The following is a 17,847-nucleotide window of genomic DNA, read 5'->3' as shown; positions in this document are numbered from 1 at the left end:
TCGGAAGTGGAATCAGTGACCTAATTCAACAGAGAGCAGAAATAGGGCTGGGACTGTTGTGTTTGAATGAAGGGTTGCCAAAGGGCTGGTCTGCAGAGGGTCTGGATACACAGTTGGGTGTCAGTAGGCCATGAAGAGCCTGAGTTGCGAGAGAACCCTGGGCCCTCAAGGGAGAGAGCATATACAGAGTCAGATGAGGGGGAGAAAAGGGAAGAGGATGCCTCCGAGGGCTGGCATCATTCATTCCACTCTTGTGTCTAGGGCTGACTGGCTCCTCTACGGAGAAGGCATCAACAAAGCTGGAACAGAACAGAGAATTCACCTTAGGATGTGGAGCCTAGAAGTGGGGGTGACCCGCTGGACACAACATGTGAGTACTTCCTGTGTGGCTGGTCAGTGGAATGGATGTACAGGGGGTGGGGCATAGGGTTCCACCTCCCAAAAGTGGACCTGAGTGAACCCCCAGGAAATCATTAGGGGACAGTGTGGTGTCATTGCTGACCCCGTGCCTTCTGGATCCTGGAACATTGAGAGTAAATCTGCTTTCCTGTCAGTGTGACAGCATTATATCCGACCCAGCCCCCTTCGGCACCTTGGCGAGAGACTGAACTGTTGGCACCTCCATGAAAGTGCCCTATGAGGGTATGCGTGAGGGCAGGGGCTTCTGGTTTCCAAGAAGACCTTCTCTGGGGCTTTAGCTCTTCATGAACAGGAGGCACTCATTTCAGTGTCTCCCAATCTTGGAGCATGTGTGCAAAGGGCATGAGGCTGTTCTCAGGTTGTACAGAGCTTAAACATGGTGCTCGTTAGGCCTGGTCATGGGAAAGAGGCCTGGGGGCCAGTTCTTCACACCATGAGACCTCCTCAGAGGCTGAGCTGAGCCTGTGATCCTGACCCCCCAGCACGCCATCTCTGTTTGGGGGAAAACTTCTGTCTCTTCTGTCTTATGTGGGTTTTTTGTTTGGTTGTTTGTTTTGCTTTTTAGGACCGCATGTGCAGCATAGGGAAGTTTCCAGGCTAGGGGTTGAATCGGAGCTGCAGCTGCTGGCCTATACCGCAGCCACAGCAACGCCCAATCCAGGCTATGTCTGTGACCTACACCACAGCTCATGGCGATGCTGGATCCTTAACCCACTGAGGAAGGCCAGGGATCAAACCTGCATCCTCATGGATACTAGTCAGGCTCGTTACCCCTGAGCCACAATGGGAACTTCCTTGTTTGTCTGTTTTAATCACCCGTTTGGAGTGTCCTCCTGATTCCTGGCCACCTTCGCTTTGCTGGCAAGGATTCACCGGAAACAATGCAGAAGGAGGGAACAAACTCCACGAAACCAGGACTTCCTACCAGAGCTGGGCTGTGGGTTGGTGGAAGGCATGGAGGCCCTGTACTGGCCCCATGGGCTGCCCTGGCTTTGAAGAAGGGGCATCAGAGGTGAGGAACTCCAGAGGCGAGGCAGGAGCTGTCCCAGGCCCAGTCTGTCCCCTCAGCTCTGCTCAGGGTGGTTACAGCTGCCTTCAGTCACTTGCAACATCCAGGAAGTGCCCCGGACCCTTGGCCCAGGGCTTGCTTTGGGTTTACTCCAGAGGCTTAGTTAAAAGGGCTCAAGCACTGAGGGCTTCCTCTGCAGTTCATTCCAAAAATGAGTCACGTTCTCTTCAAATATTTGGTAAATATCTGGACTTGGGGCCCAGCCACAATATGTATGTACTTGGAAGTCACAAAGATTCCTAATGCAGGGTCTCAGGTCCAAGGGATTTGCAGTGCAGTTGGGGAAACACGCTCCTTATGGCATCAGTGACTATGTAACTAATGCTTCACACATTTGGTACACTTCTGCTGTGATACAGACGGTCCTGTCCTCGCTGTGCCCAGTCTCATAAGGGGGGGTGGGAAGAATTAAGGTACACAAAGGAGGAAATAGATGAGGACTAGGGGTGCCGAGTGCAGCACTGAAACCACGGGGGAAGCCTCCCATAGACAGAGAGGCATGAAGGAAGCTGAGACCTGGATGCCAGGAGTGAGAACAGAATACCAGGAAAGGAGAAGGGAGCCTGTGCAAAGGACCTGGGGCGAGAGGGAAGACCCAGAACCAGCAGCAGGCAATGGTGCTAGACAGAAGAGGGGGGATACAGAGGGGGCGGGGATGGGAGGATGCAGGACCATGGCCATGGGTTATGTGGCTTTATGCAGACGCATTGGGAAGGGAGATGATGACACCCGAATGTGGTTTCTGATGGCTCCGGTCCTGCATGGAGAGGGGGCTAAAGGGAACCTGCAGAAGCAGCCGCACAGATGGGATGTGTGTCAGGGAAGTTCACAAGCCAGAGGACGGTTCCTCTCAGTGTCAAGGACGGTGAGGAGTCTACCCCATGCAAGGAAATACAATAAACAAAGCCAGGAAGACTGCAGCACACAAAGTCAGGCGGAGGAGGCGTGGTCAGGAGGGGAAAGCCTGGAGGGGAGAGCCTGGATGGGGACATGGAGTTGGGGGGAGTGGGGGCTGGCTGCCTGCACCCGAGGGGCCAGCTGAGGACTGGGTCCTGGTCCTGTGGGCAGTGGGGATCACAGGGGCCCCGTCCAGCTGCTCCTTTCTGGCCTCTGAGTTGTGCCCGGGGCTTCCTGCGCTGAGATGGGTGTTATGGGTCCAAGGGCAAAGGGTTACTGGGTAGGGTCACCCTGAGGGTGAGAGAGACTGAACCAAAGGGGTGGAAGTTAGTGTCCCAGCTCCCTGCACTGGGTCAGGATGAGAAGGGCTCCAGCCTCAGGCTGAAGGCCCAAGGCGGGCTTCTCTCCATGCCCCGCCCCTCCCATAACTGCGCCTCTCGACGCTGAGGCAGGTCAGGGTCAAGGAGAGTCTCTGCTTGTTATCGTCACCCGGCCCAGCACTGGTTGTTCCCCAGTCAGCCTCAGCCTCAGCCTGAGCCTCATTGGGGTGTTTGCACTCGATGACTGTGTGAAGGGGGACAGGCAGCTGCAGGAAGGCTCCCGGGGTGTAGGGAGGTGCAGGGGCCTGTAGGGGTACCCCAGAGCAGGCCCTGTGGAGGGGCGCATGGAGGGCAGAGGCCGAAGCCACGGCTCTTCCACAAGGCATGAGCCTTGGTTGGGGTTCAAGTGACGAGTGTGGGCTGGAAAGAGGAGCAGCCTCCTGAACCTGTGCAGGACCCAGCAGATTTCCAGGCCAGGGACTGACCAGGGAGGAGGGCACAAAGCATTCTTGAGGGGGCACGAAGCATTCATGGGGGAGCACAAGGCATTCATAGGGGGCGCCCAGAGTATTCACCAGGGGCTCTGGTGTTGGGCACTGCCCTCAGGTGGTTTTGCCACCAAGCAGCAAGGCCAAGAGGGCTACAAGAGGACTCACAGACACGTGTTCAAAACCCCCACCAGGCCTCCCAAGGCCAGGGGGTGGGGGGCAAGGGGGCCTACTTGAGGTAATGCCAGGGGCCCTGCAGCCAGGGGGCAGGGAGGCTGCAGTTATTCCTCTAACGGTGGGGCAGTCTGAGCGAAATATGCCCTCCCAGGGGGCAGGGATCACTCACCTTGTACCTGTGGCTGCCTTACCTCCAGAGTGCCCAGGACGGCTCTCAGCCCAAGCATCACAGCTGCCAGAGCTCCTGGGCATGCACTCATAGTTGTCAGAAGTCAGGCTCTGCTTTTATTTTTCACTCCACCATGTCTCCCACACTCCAGTTTTCTGTTATGGTCATTTATAGCACAGGGGCTTGCACAGAAAAGGCAAATAATAATCTCCGAGTGATTGATAAATTGAATTGTAGAAATGCTTTGGCAAGGAACAGTTGAAGCCTAAATTTGATTTTGTTTTGCTTTATTATTTTATTTTATTCAGAGGCTTTTATTTATTTATTTATTTTGGCCATGTTCGTGGCATGCAGAAGTTCCTGGGCCAGGGATCAAACCTGAGCCATAGCAGTGACCCAAGCTTCATCAGTGACAACGCCTCATCCTTAACCCACTGAGCCACCAGGAAACTCCCAGAAGCTTTTATTTTAACAGTAACTTTGTGCTGCATTTGGTTCTTGGTCACAGCATGGTCTTGGCTCAGCAGTGGGGTGAGAGCCCCTTGACAATGTACAAGATGCTCTTGTTTACCTGGAAACCCAGTGACCACACAGCTGTCTTGGGAGCAGGTCCTTGGGGCCAGATTGTAGCACAGCTGGTATCCTGGGCTGAGCACACCCTGGGCTTCACAGATTTTTCTCCTTGCATTTCTGAGGCTGAGTTAAAGACTGACACTAATGAACCATAGTCATGGTGAAAAACTAGAATAAGAATGAAGTTGAGATAATCCATTTTTCAGAGTCCGTGTCAAAATTTTATCTCTTTGGCTGGGTTTAATTTAATCGATAGTTAATACTTCGGTTAATTACTGATGGATGATTTATAAGTGGATGTAGGAAATGTAGTATGAGAGAAATGGGAGTTGAAGGAATAAGTATGGAAGGTCAAAGACTGTGAAGTTACTAACAAGGCTTAAAGCTGGTCCCCTGTGCTCCCAGCTCTGGTAGCAGCTCTCCATAGATGGAAGGAGAGCTTGGGAGTCCTCCTGGACCCTGCTCTTCCTCTCTCCTCCCTCCACCCAGCTTTTCATCAATTTAGACTGCTTTCGCCATGTATTCCCCTGGTCTTGCTCCTCCTCTTGGTAAGACTGAGGAAAGAACAGTGCCTACCTCACTGGGTGGAGGTGAGGATGAAATGCCTCGATAACATGACCAGGGCCCTCCGTAAGTATTAGTGCATAATGTTAGTAAAAGCCTGGAACTCACCTCTGGACCATGAAAGACCGAACACTCCTAGCCCCAGAAAAGGTAGACTGTGAACCACCCAGGCTTCCAAATTAGCCATGGAATTCCAGTGGGAAAATGGCTTGTGCTGTTTGTTTGGGTTTGGTGGGTGGGTTGGGGGTAGGGGACGAGGTGGGGGCAGACAGACTGGGAAGAGGGCCAGGGAGTTGCAACTCTGCAGGTAACAGAGATATATGACTTAGAACATTCAGGACCCAGTGTGGGCGAGGGATCTGTGAATTCCGAGGGAGACCGGATCCTCAGAACCTTGGTCTTGGGGTTCTGTGGGGAGCTTTGCAGAGAGGTTAGAAGATGACCATGAGGGACAGACGTTTCTGGGAACCTCCAGGAGATGGGTCCAGGCTGGACCACACAACCTGGAGTTCTTTACAAGTTCTAAACCAGACAAGTGACTGAGAAAGACAGTCTCAGAATTCCTGTTGTGGCTCAGAGGAAAACGAATCTGACTAGTGTCCATGAGGACACAGGTCTGATCATTGGCCTCGCTCAGCAGGTTAAGGATCTGGCATTGCTGTGAGCTGTCATGTAGGTTGCAGACACACCTCAGATCCAGTGTTGCTGTAGCTATGGTATAGGCCGGCAGCCACAGGTCCAATTCGAACTCTAGCCTGGGAACCTCCATATGCTGCAGGTGCAGCCCTAAAAAAGACAAAAGACAAAAAGAAAAAAGAAAAAAAAAAAGAAAGACATTCTCATCTACTTTTGTTAGAAGGAGCTCAAATGGTCATGATTCGCTTTAGAAAAATAAAGGTAAAACATTCCTTACCCTTCAGTGCTGAGAAGTATATTACTTGTATGTTTCTGCTGTGATCACAAATAAAATTCACTTTTAAAAAAAAAATCACAAAATTTGCAGTAATTTTTTAGTCTAGATGCATTTTCCCAATCAGTGTCACTAAAAGTACTACTTTGACTATGGGAGGGTCTGAGAGGATGTTTTTCCTTGCTCGGTTTGGGTCCTCACTGTGGAACCCGCTGAGAAGGACTGGCTTCTGGGTAAAGTCTAATTAACGTGGTGCAGGATTCCTCAGTGGGAATCCTTCTGGTCTTCCAGCTTCATCTCCCAGCATCCCATACACGCTCAGGAAGGTCAGGTGCATGTGTTCATTCATTCATTCAGTCCACTAATATTTGTTATGTACCGGATGGTGTCCAGCTCAGGTCAAGGCTCTTGGGAAAGAGCAGAGAGGACCCAGAAAGCCAGCTCTCCAGGCGCTGCCATCCTAGTCCCCTGACAAATGGTGCTGCTTCACCCCCACACACCGTCCTTTCCGCTGGCAGGTTCCCTCTGCCAGACCCCCACTCGTAATACAAGCTGTTCTGGCTTCCACCTTGGCAGGGAACTTTTCACTTCTCTCTGGGATGGCAGAGTCCCTGCACCTACCTGATCATGCTCCCTGAATGTGGCTCAGAGCCTGCCCTGCCCGTATGGAACCAGCCTTTATCTCTGAATCCCTCATGAACATGCCAAGGTGCCATGCAGGCTGCACTGATGTATTGCCGGAGGAGCCCAAGCATGGAAGCTGTGCAGAGTAGGGCTCCTTAATGTTGTGAAAACTTGCTCAAACCTTGGCAGGGGCCTATTCCTGGGATTATGGCCACCAATCAGGAGTTCTCAGTGATTCTCAACCCAGACTGCACGTTAAAATCATCTGATGAGCTTCTTAAGAGGCCCCATTGCCAGCGAATCTGACTTAATTGGCCAGGAAAGGTGTGCCCAGGCATGGGTATTATTTCCAGGCTCCCTAGGAAATTCCTCTCTGCAGTCAGTGTTGAGAACAACCTAGATAGAGGTACAGAAAATTTGCTTTTTTTTTTTTTTTTTTTTAGGGCTGCACTGCAGCTTATGGAAGTTCCCCGGCTAGAGGTCGAATCACAGCTGTAGCTGCCAGTCTACACCGTAGCTTCAGCAATGCCAGATCCGAGCCTCGTCTGTGACCTACACCATAGCTCATGGCAACAACAGATCCTTAACCCACTGAGCAGGGTCAGGGGTCCAGCCTGCATCCTCGTGGGTACTAGTCAGGTTCATAACCCGCTGGCCCGTAATGGGAATTCCATGGCACAGAAGATTTGGCTGCTCAGAAGGTAGCTGCCACTTTCATGTGCATATGGAGGTTGTGAAATTAGCTACCAGCTCAACACAGACTCTATACATGCCTGGCTGGTGTTGCCATCACTCACTGCCAGTTAGCAGATACCCAGGCATGGGTAGAGGCCACAAGGGTTTGGGGGTGGAGAGACCAGTCCTTTCCAAGGGGGCAGAGGTTGGTGGTTGGCAGCAGGGCATGAGCAAATATCCACATTGGCCTTCTTGCTGGGAGTTGTGCCAACACCTGCCAGCTTGGTTCATACTTCTAGAACCTTACAAGATGTGTTCATAGACCGTTGCCCCATCTCAGAGTAGAGCACCCCCCAGGACCCCCTCAATGAAGAGTGTGATGCATGTAGGGGGGTGACAGCCCCCCAACTGTTCTGCTTCTCCCTAGGCCCCCCCCCCCATAGTGGTAAGGTGGTGACACTCACTCCTTCCCAGAGCATGAGTCGGGTCCTCTGAAGGAAAAGAATACAAAGAAGAAAGGTGTGTGTTTTCAACACATCAGGGCCCCAACCAGCATCATCTTCTCTTGGAAAGGGGATACATAGTGGAATCATCCATCATGGCTTAATTTCTACTGGTGTCTTCAGGGTGCAGACCAGGAAATTAGATTGTGAGCCTTCTGAGCCAATCAGAAACCTACATCAGGCTCTGTAGCCACGGGCAGAGCAGAGCAGCATCTTAAAAGAAGCAAATAACAGGACACTTCCCAAGACCACAGTCTGAGAGCTTGTGCCCTGTAGTATAGCCTCTACCCTGTGGTACAGCCTCTACGCTTCCAGTGAACAACCACAAGGGAGTTTCCAATCTATTTATTTTTCCCTCAGATTTTTTCCTACTTCCCCCCCCAAAAATCTTTGAAAATCCACTAAGCATTAGATATTTTAGGATTTTTGCTCTTTTATTATCTAACCTACATGCTTCCTGCACACTTTAAGTCTATTTTAATTTTGTGTACTATTAGTGGTAAAGAATGGTAGGTAACCCCAACAGAATGCTTTATACTTGCAGACCAATTATTCAGTCAGCCCTTAATTATTCAGACAAAGCAATGACATCAGTTTGCGTGTGTTCCCTGGGATATTACAGCAACAACAGCCCTGTTTCAGAACATTCGAAGGATAGAAAACTGATGGTTTAAAATCGCAGTCAATTGCCTAGCTTTTCACCCGAAATAAAATTCAGGTACTGGAATTCCCACTGTGGTGCAGTGGGTTAAGAATCCAATTGCAGTGGCTGGGGTTGCTACGGAGGTGCAGGTTCAATCCCCAGCATGGCACAGTGGGCTAAAGGGCCCAGCATTGCCACAGCTGGGACTCAGATTCAGTACTGGGTCCAGAACTTCCATATGCCATGGGCATGGCCATTTAAAAAAATGCAGGTACCATTTAGTTCACAAAGATAATTTTACTTCAAGAGTTATAGCAGTGCCACTCATCTGAAGTAATCTTCCTCACCATCCCCCAACCCTATGTCTTTCTTCTCAGCCCTTAAACCTACAAGGCTGCCTTTGAAAATGATGAATCAAGAATACAGTATAATGGAAATAGCTGCTGTATTAGAAAAATGCACTGGGGAATCTTTGAAAGCCAGGGAGAATGTATTCAATACTTCTTTGATAAAACCCAAAAAGGGCAGGTTCTACCTCAGCGTAAGGCCGAGGTGGTATCTTCCCAGGCCTCCACTGGATTCTTTGTCCCGTCTCAACCCTCATCATTAATCACAGCAGGTGCAGCACTCCTGGATAGTGAAGCCATGTGGAGCCACTGCCCAGGATCAGGAAAGGCCCAGCACATGCTGCTGACCTCTTCATTGTATGCACGCCAGGACTCAGCAGGATGGCCTGAGACAACCCTAAGGTAGGACACAAAACTCAGGCTTTGTTGGTGACCTGCTGGTTCTTCACTTCCTCTGCTTCCCTTGAGGACTGTCGTTGTCTTGCTTCTGCCTGGTCACTTCTAGGTTGCATGTGTGTAAAAGGGAGACCCTCATGCTTGCTCCCCCTTGGTGACAGGAGTAAAACAGAAAACACAGATGGAGTTCTAGGAATTCTCAGGTAGGGGACGTGGGCAGATTCACAGCTTTGGCCACTGTCAGCCTGAGAAACATGGCAAGATCATGGGGAGGAACCATGCCTAGGGTGAGTTTGTAGGTGGGCCCTTAAAGATTTGGATGTAGAGCTCAGTAGGTGTGAATAAATACACTGAAGGCACTGGGAGGAGATGATTTTCTGGGTTCTTCATCTCTGGCCTCCAATTCAGCATGAAGCAAGGATAAAGGAGATTCCAGCCTAATAATTGGGAGGATTTCTTAAAGCACATTCCACAGAAGACTGCATTTTTCTTGTCAAGCTACTCCAAAATCAACAGCAAGGGAGCCTGTGATGAATTCAGCTGAATTTGGTTTCTCACTCCAGTGAACCAAGTAACAGCAAAGAGGATCCAGAGAAACAGGGTCCCGGGGTTCTGGACATTCCTCTTCTCTTTGGCCATGTGTCCCCGATTGTTAAGGAGAGAAGAGTAAAAGATGGTAACTCTTAAAATGGAGACCGAAGGGGACTGTGCCTTTGAGGGCCCATAGCCTAGGTGAGAAGAAGGATCAGGAACCAAACTTGCAAAACAATGTAAGATGCATTTAGGAGGTGCAGTTTTTGGAGCAAGAGCAGTTATAATGAAGCAGTTACAGGTAAGGGAGAAGCCAGATTTCAGTGAGTTAAAAAGGAGGGGAATGAGTGGAAACAGCAAGGAAGGTGTGTGTATGAGAGGCAGTGTCAAGAAAGCTGTGTGGACTATGGGGCGCTCCTGTCTGCGGGGCGGACTGCTTCAATCATACCGTGGGCTTTAGGGCACCTTCAGTGTGACAATCTGTTCAGCCACGGGGATATCAAGATAAATAAGACAAAGTCCACATGCCCAAAGAGCATTCCATCTGTGGTTCCAGAGAGACATATGAGCAGACATATCAAAATGCAAAGTCATACATTCTGGACAGAGGCGGATGGAGCACAGGATTAGGAGGGAAAAAACACAAACCTGTTCTCAAGGAGTTTATGGCCATTTTTTTTCTCATCTTTTTAGGGCCCATGCCCATGGCATATGGAGGTTCTTAGGCTAGGGTTCGAATCGGAGTTACAGCTGCTGGCCTACACCACAGCCACAGCAACGCCAGATCCAAGCTGTGTCTGCAACCTACACCACAGCTCATGGCAATGCCAGATTCTGAGTGAAGCCAGGGATTGAACCTGTGTCCTCATGGATGCTAGTCAGATTCCACTGAGCCAGTACGGGAACTCCCTTACAGCCATTTAGTGTGTCCACAGTTATAATGTGTCTGCAGTTATAGTTAGTATAACCCTAACCTTAACCCTAACCTTAACCCCCAACACAGGGGACAACGCTTTAGGAGAGGAGCATTGTACTTTGGGTACCTAGAAAAAAAAATCAAATACCTTTTAAGTGAAGCTTGAGGAAGGTCTGCCTGAGAAGGTGGCATTTGATTCAAACCTTGAACAATGGGAATGAAGGCTAGTGGGATAGCAGAGAGGGTCACTTCAGGCAGAGGATGTGATGTTTTAGGAGAAGGTTTAGGAGAAACTTTTGGTCACACTGTCTTTACTTACAGGAGTAGGAATCAAGGATGAATCTAGAACACAGAGACAGGCTTCTTGGAAAATTTCCTAGAATTGAGCCTTTTATGTCTTCTTGGGTCACCAAGATTCAGGCTCCTTAAATGCTCTTAGACCAAAGGCTGGCTCCACACCCAGGAGACTTCATTAACATTTCATCCTCCCATGGCTCTGTGATGAAGGCAGTAGAACAAGCCTGCCCTTTGTTGTGAGGGGCGCTTGTGTGTGTGTCTTTTCCACGAATCTCCCCTAGTGCATCCTTGGGCAAAATGTCCTGTTGGCCTCAAGGACAGTAAACATGTCAGCCTACACTGATGAGAGGTAATTAAGCAACCCTATGATATACTCATGTTGCAGGGTCCTGCTTGGAGTTCCATCACAAAGACCCTATCGTCTCTCTTTTAGAAAGACCTCACGTCTCGATTTAAGGGTTTTTTGAAACTATTGGATTATATTGAAAATTTCGTAGAAAGACAGGGCCTCGGTAAAAAAAAAAAAAGAGGAATGTGAACTTTAAATATAGGTGGATGAGGGAGTTCCCGTTGTGGCTCAGTGGAAACGAATCCAACTAGTATCCATGAGGATGCAGGTTCAATCCCTGGCTTCGCTCAGTGGGTTGGTGAGCCATCAGCTTCAGTGTAGGTGGAAGATGTGGCTCAGATCCCCTTTTGCTGTGGCTGTGGGGTAGACTGGCAGCTGCAGCTCTGATTTGACCCCTAGTCTGGGAATGTCCGTATGCTGCAGGTGCGGCCCTAAAAAGCAAAAAAAAAAAAAAAAAAAAAAAGAGTTGGGTGATTTTTTATAATCCCAACTTTGAATGAAGGCAAAGGAGCTTAATTTAAACAAATGAATGATTAGAGTTGCCTACCAATATATAAACATCATAATTTAAAATGTAATCATCATTCTTCTCCATTCAGCCATTATCCTGGTCTGATTTCTAGCCCTGTTCTTTCTACACAAGAGCTAAGGATTTGGCCTGTTTTAACAGCCACTTTTTTTTTTTTTTTTTCTTTTTTTTTTTTTGGCAAACAGCAGGACAGAACACACTGCAATCAAATCAGCCTCTAAGTTGGCCCCAAACATCAAATGGGCCTGGGCATGATGGCGTATTTTCAGGCACATATAAACTTGGCCTGTATTCCTCAGGGCGTGAGTCTGGCACCTCTCTGGATCAGTAAATAGGCTTTTTGAAAAGCCCAAACAAACCATAAGGAAATCCTGCATTCTGAAACAAAAGGTATAAAAGCTAAGTAAAGACACACACTGCCATTGTCTGCTTTGCCAGGATGTGAGCTGTTGCCTTGGGAGAAAGATAACATGAAAGAGGCCATAATTGCAGGGCCAAGACTGCAGGCCCCACAAAAACAGGACGAAACATAGCAAAAGCGGGGGAAAAAAAAAAAAAAAAAAGAGAGCTCCATGTGCTCTCAGCTGAGCCAGGAGAGAAAAAAAAAAAATCAAAAGAGCAACTCCTTCTTTAGCGTGTTCAAGAAATGGAGACAGAGGGCGAGGAAAATGAGGAAGATCACCAGGATTAAGTTAAAGTTTTCAGGAAAAACACAGGGCAGGAGAAAGAAAGAAAGAGAAAAAAACAAAACAAACAAACAAACAAAAAAAAACACCAGGCAGAACAGCTAAAGGAAGTAAGGGGAAGAGGACATGTTTTTTTAAACACATTTGCTTTTTTTTTTCTTTTCTTTTTTTGTTCAAGGGGAGGAGTGTGGAAAAAGAAAAAATAGGGCCATTTCATGAATGAGGAGAGGGTTGAAAGCTAGACAGACGGTTCCACATTAGCTGAGCTTCTAGATGGCTCTTTAAAAAGTATCTTAAACCAGGAACATGAAGATAAGGGCTAAGGACAATTGGGAAATAATGAAGATGTTGTCAATAAACTATTGATAAGGAGGGGTTAAAGGAGTATTTAGAGAAATTGAAGATATGCAAATGAGAGGCTGAAATAACACATGCATCCCAGGGTATTTAGTGGAACAGGCTCAAGAATTTGCGACACTATGAGGCAATTACTATTATTTTTTTAGTTGAAGTGTAGTTGATTTACAATGTTATGTTAGTTTCTGGAGTGCAGCAAAGTGATTCCTATATATATATATATATATTTTACACATATCTTTTATATTTATATAGATATATCTTTCTATATATATCTTTTTCAGATGATTTTCCATTATAGGTTATTACAAGATATAATGCCCTATGCTATATTGTAAATCTTTGTTGGTTATCTATTTTATATATAGTGGTGTGTATCTGTTAATCCTAAACTCCTAATGTAACCCTTCCCCCATCCTTTCCCCTTTAGTAACTGTGAGATTGTTTTCTAGAGGCAATTATTTTTAATGCCATCCTGTGCAAAGGGGGTACTAAACACAGGTGTCTTAACACGACATTGCATCTCACGTTGCTGTGATGCATGATAAATGCATTTGCTGTTCTCAGAGTCACACATATTAGTCTGGGTCTTATCCTTACCTCCTCTCTCAGTAACAATATGAGAGGCTTAACTAAAGCAAAAGGAGTTTAAAAATGCTGTTTGGTATTAAATAGAACCTGCCCTCCCCCCCAAAAAAAAGGAAACTGAGGCATTGGGTAATCAAGGGAATGGTTGAAAGATCCAAGACTGAGTCAACGACTGAGTTATGACCCATTTTCCAGAATTCAGACATCTTCCAAAAGAAGAAAGCGCACAGAGGTAAGCTGGGTCTCAGGTGCGAATACAGATGGGTTCACTACTGGAAGCCACCAGCGCAGGGAGCCAGCCTGGAAGCGGACCTTGGTCTGCATCCACGACTCGGCCACCGCCAGAGCTGGTTTTTCCAGCCCCTTTCCTGCTCCCAGGTGGCAGAGCTAAAAATCAGGACACCAGCTCATTCTTTCAGTCCCCATTCCAAGCAAATCTCAGGTGGACTCTAGCTATGCTTTGTGAATTGCACCTGCCAGAGCTGCACAGCCAAGCAAGAGGAGGGAAATGCCTTAGTGGTTTCTGCACATAGACCAGACCAAGGGAGAAATTAACCTTAAGCTAGTGAACAACAAAAGTGTGCTTTGAGAAGTCAAATGAAGGAGGTGATGGTGGTTAGCGGACGGCCCTACACACCTTGTGTGTGTGTCTTGCTGAATCACTCTGTCCAAAGCTGGCAGGTGACAGACACAGGGTTACCTCCTGGATCGGTCTCTGGGGGTCCCTCCAGTTTCTGCGTCTCCAGACTGGGCAGTGCATGCAAGGTCTCCCCTGCTCACACCTGTTACTCATCCCAGCCACCTGATCTGAAGCGTCCTTGGGGACAGTGTTTTCACTCTGCCTGCTCTCTTGTGCTGGTGGATCGATGACAGTCAGCAAAGAACAAGCTGTGCCAGAGAAGAACGTCCTCTTCCTCTGGGCTGACTCAGCTTGGGACAGGAAGACCGGGGCATCTGGCATTTGGTGAAGCCCTTGATTGTCCCTTACGAAATATTAACCGAAATGGATTGGTGTTGGCCTCGTTCTGAGAAGGTCACCCAGGATGCGTTTGAAAGGAAGAGGCCCTGTGTCAACAAAGAGGAGTGATAAGCAGCCCGCCATTTCTCTGAACTGATGCGCCCGATGATCGTGTACCGCAGGCTCGGTTTTATATCTCTCCACAGATCAGTGTGCTTTTATGACAACCATCTCCATAGCAACCAGGTGTCCAGACACTAAATGGATCATGGGGATATGAAATCTCAGCCTGGGAAGGAAAGCCCACCCCGCCGCCCGACTGCCATTTCCGAGGCGCTGTTTTAGGATGAGGGCTGTTGGGTGGGTCCAGGGGACATGGGTGGCCTTCCCTAGGGCCCTGCTTAGCACAGGGACAGCCGGATGGCGGAGGAGCATTTTTTTGATTATGTTTACTAATGACCCAGAAGAAAGGGTAAATAACAGGTCATTGAGACACTGATGAAACCAAATGGGAAAGAGCTGCAAACACCAGAGAGACCAGAGAAATTATGTCAGTGGCAGTGGAGGAAAGAACCTGGGGAGGGTTATCCTGGGAACCCCGGAGTTAGTACTTCTGGGGGCCCGAGAGTCCCAAATGAGAAGGTGAACAATGCAGGGATTGTTTGGTGGGATCTGGGAGAGAAAGATGACAAGTAAGCTTAACACAGGGAAACATACCAGAACGGATAGTGAGGAGCTCAGGGAAGGGGCCATCAGCCCAGGCTCCCCTGAGTGGTTGAGATGAATCCAGACAGCTGACCCTGGGAGGCTCAGAGGGAGGTGGTGGGGATGCAGCCCAGGATGCAGGGTGTCCACAGAGCAGCATCCTCAGGGCTGGAGGCAGCTGTGCCATGAGTCACACTGACTTCTCCCCAAAGGTGAGTCTCAACAGTCCTGCCATACCTGGAGCTTCTTTTGTTCAGCAATGATGTCCACATGCTGACAGTGCATGGAGGGCAGAGCGGGAAGGAAGGCACGGACAGATACAGTGGAACAAAAGGAGATGTAGTTGGGACCTCCGGGAAGAATTTTCCCGAGTGACATCTAAATAGGCTGCAAATGGCCCTTTGGAGGGAACTCCCATCCCTTGTCATAATCTAAACCAGGACCGGACTGGGAGGGGTGGCAACACATGGATGTCAGGGGGAGGGCGGGGCCACCCCGCTTCTTTGTCTCGTCAGCCCATGACCCACGGGGTTGAGGCTTAAATGTGCCATTCGTCTACTGCACGAGGATCCTTGAATCCCCACACTAGGTGTGTCCATTGAAGAGAGTTCTGCCCTCTCCCAGGGGAAAGCTGGGGGTTAAATCTGTAACTGTCAGCCTGCCTGGCAACAAAATAAAAGGAAACCACATTCTTCATGAATGAAGGAAGGAGCAGGAGGAAGGTAGTCCCCCCCCACCTTCTCTTTTTTTTTTTAAACATGAGTAAGATCCTCAATATGTTTGAGATTATTTAGCAAATTCTCTGCAAGGGACCACAGGTCACTAGCCAACAGATCATGGATGTAGAGACCGCAGGCTTCTTCCGACCCTACCTCCCACCGTTGCCCCAGAGGTAGCAGGCTGGGCATCATGGGGGTCTCTGTTTAGTGAACCATTAATGATTTATCAAAGTCCAGACCCCTGCACCATCCGTCCAGTGCTCAGAATGTTATTAGAAAATCCTATTTCTGGTCTGTTATGAAACAGAGGTTTTGATGTGCTGCCAGGTTTATGGGGAATTCTGGAAACAGAACACTTGCTGCTCTGAGGAGCCGAGGCCAGTGGGTGTTACATAAAGCTTTCCTAGCAACTCAAGTTTATCAGAGAATGTGAGGCTGCAGTGGAAAAAAAGCCAACGAGTTAATGCAAAACATGAGCCAACCCACTATCCCCGCTTGCTCTGAGGCCAGCCAGCACACTCATGGGAGTGATTTTAACCCGCAGTGTCCCGGCAGGCCTGAGACTCCAGTTAGCTGCAGGTTCAGCACAAGAAAGCTGGGGCTGCTCAGAGCTGAAAGGCACCTTCTCACGGACCTCATGAAATGCCAAGCCGCCCTTGCCACCTCTGCACCCACAGCTTATTGAAATTCATACAAATGCATCTTCTTCGGCCTTCTCGGGGCTGCTCCCGCTTTCTCTGGGCACTGCAGAAATAAATGAGGGCAAGGTCACAACGCAGAATCCCTGCCAAGTTAAATGCATTGGATGGCGCGACTGTCCATCTGAAGTCAATGGGCGAGAATCTAATTTCCAAACCCCTGATCCAAAATGATGCAGCTCAGGATCGAATCCTTTTCTGGTGGTTGGCTGCCAACATTTGTTCAGTTTCTGAAAAGTCTATGTCCAATTGGTTGTTTTAAATCTCCCAGAGCTGGGAGGGTGGGGGTGGTTGGAGAGACCTGGGAACAGAAAACCACACAAAATCCCATTTCAAAGCTGCAAATCAGAGCCAATCGCCATCATGATCTGCTTACCCATGACAGTCTCAACTGCAGCGTTTTAGAGAGGAAAGGAAGCTTTCCCCACCCCTGAAGGTGAGTCCAACAAGCTGAGCAGGACTGGGCTGAGGGGCATGTGTCAAGAGAGAAAGTGGTTGAGTTGAAACTCAAGGGGCCCAACGAAAGTATTTGGAAAGCAGTGTCCCCTTTCACAAACCTGCCAGGGACTGGAGGGCCCTGTCTGTGATGCCACCAGACCCCAGCTCAGTGCCCACCTCCCCAAGTCAGTCCAGAGCACCATCACTCCATTTGGGCAGGAAAAGAATGATTTTGTGAAATCCCGGAGCCCCATCTGTATGATGACACTCGTCCAGTGGGAGGATGGCCTTTCCTGACATAAATGGGATCACTCCAAATCTAGAGAGTCTGTATCCCCAGGGCTTCTCTGCTGAAGAACGTGCAAGGGGCTGAAAAGTGTCAAAGCTACCTCTTTGCCTTAAAGCTGCAAAAGAAGCAAACCCCAAGACATCCTAGTTGAACTTGAACTTAAATTCACCTAGTAGAAGGTGAATTTCTATTTTAGGTAGTCCTTGAGAAGTCACCAGAAATCCAGAAAAGAATTTGCTCTGAGATGCCTCTTAAAAGATTTCATTCAAAGTGGACCAAAAAAAAAGGAAAAAAGGTGGCAAATACTCAAAAGAGGGCCACTGACCGACCCAAGGAGAACAGAGGCGTCTAGCCACAGTCCATGTCCCAGTAGGTCTCTCTATGTCCATTAAACAATCAGAGGAGGGGAGCCTCCTCAGAAGCCCTCAAGCATCCCTGCCCCCTCCAGGTGGAGGCACCTCCTGCAGCCCTTGGACGCTGACGAGTGTCTGCTGGTGGAAAGCTGTCCGCACCCAGCACGGCCATAAATGAGTCCATTTCCATCGCCATGAGATCAATACTACTCATTTTTCTCTTGCTGGCTCCCGAGTGATTCATGAATCTGAAAACTAGTTCATGAATCAGAGTGAGGTGGGGGGGCGGGGGCCCATTTGTGCAGTCGGAGAACCTCCATTCCTTTCATGAACCCAGCCGTTAGTTGCATAATGCTTGCCTGCCTGCTGGTTGAAACCAGCCTTGGGGGAGGGGCGGGGGAGACGCTCTTGGCTTCTACTTACTCACCTGGTCTCCTGCTTGCAAGGAAAAGAGTGACCCTGGGTGCTGATTGCGTGTCCGTCTGTCTCAGTGGGTATCTCTGTACCCTTTGTTTGCGTGGCTGTGGGTGTGTGTGCAGGTGCTCGCACGTGTGCAATGGTCTTTGTGCACACATTTTGTGTGTGTGTGTGTGTGTGTGTGTGTGTGTGTGTGAACGAGCAACATATGACCGGCCTCGGGCCCTTTAAACCTGAATGGG

General features: G+C 48.9%; 1 protein-coding gene across 11 annotated transcripts in view; it reads left to right on the top strand.

Moving 5' to 3' along the window:
• Window positions 1-17,847, top strand: part of LOC102158473 (uncharacterized) — a 156,204-nt gene that overhangs the window by 74,639 nt on the left and 63,718 nt on the right. For 8 of the 11 annotated variants that reach the window (XR_014827910.1, XR_014827909.1, XR_014827908.1 and 5 more), the window contains exons 7-8: window positions 262-370; window positions 8,649-8,781. The gene's annotated coding sequence lies outside the window, so the exon portion shown is untranslated. Of the gene's footprint in view, window positions 1-261; window positions 371-8,648; window positions 11,047-11,136; window positions 11,332-17,847 lie in introns of those variants that run through there. The other 3 variants (XM_084996916.1, XM_084996915.1, XR_014827907.1) reach the window with 3 other exon arrangements.

This window comes from Sus scrofa, chromosome 14 (assembly GCF_054392235.1).
Source record: "Sus scrofa isolate SSC_HxYL_T2T_F1_AM1 chromosome 14, Sscrofa_HxYL_maternal_Yorkshire_Landrace_v2.0, whole genome shotgun sequence".
Classification (NCBI taxonomy): Eukaryota; Metazoa; Chordata; class Mammalia; order Artiodactyla; family Suidae; genus Sus; species Sus scrofa.
This window is presented reverse-complemented; position numbering and strand designations above follow the sequence as displayed.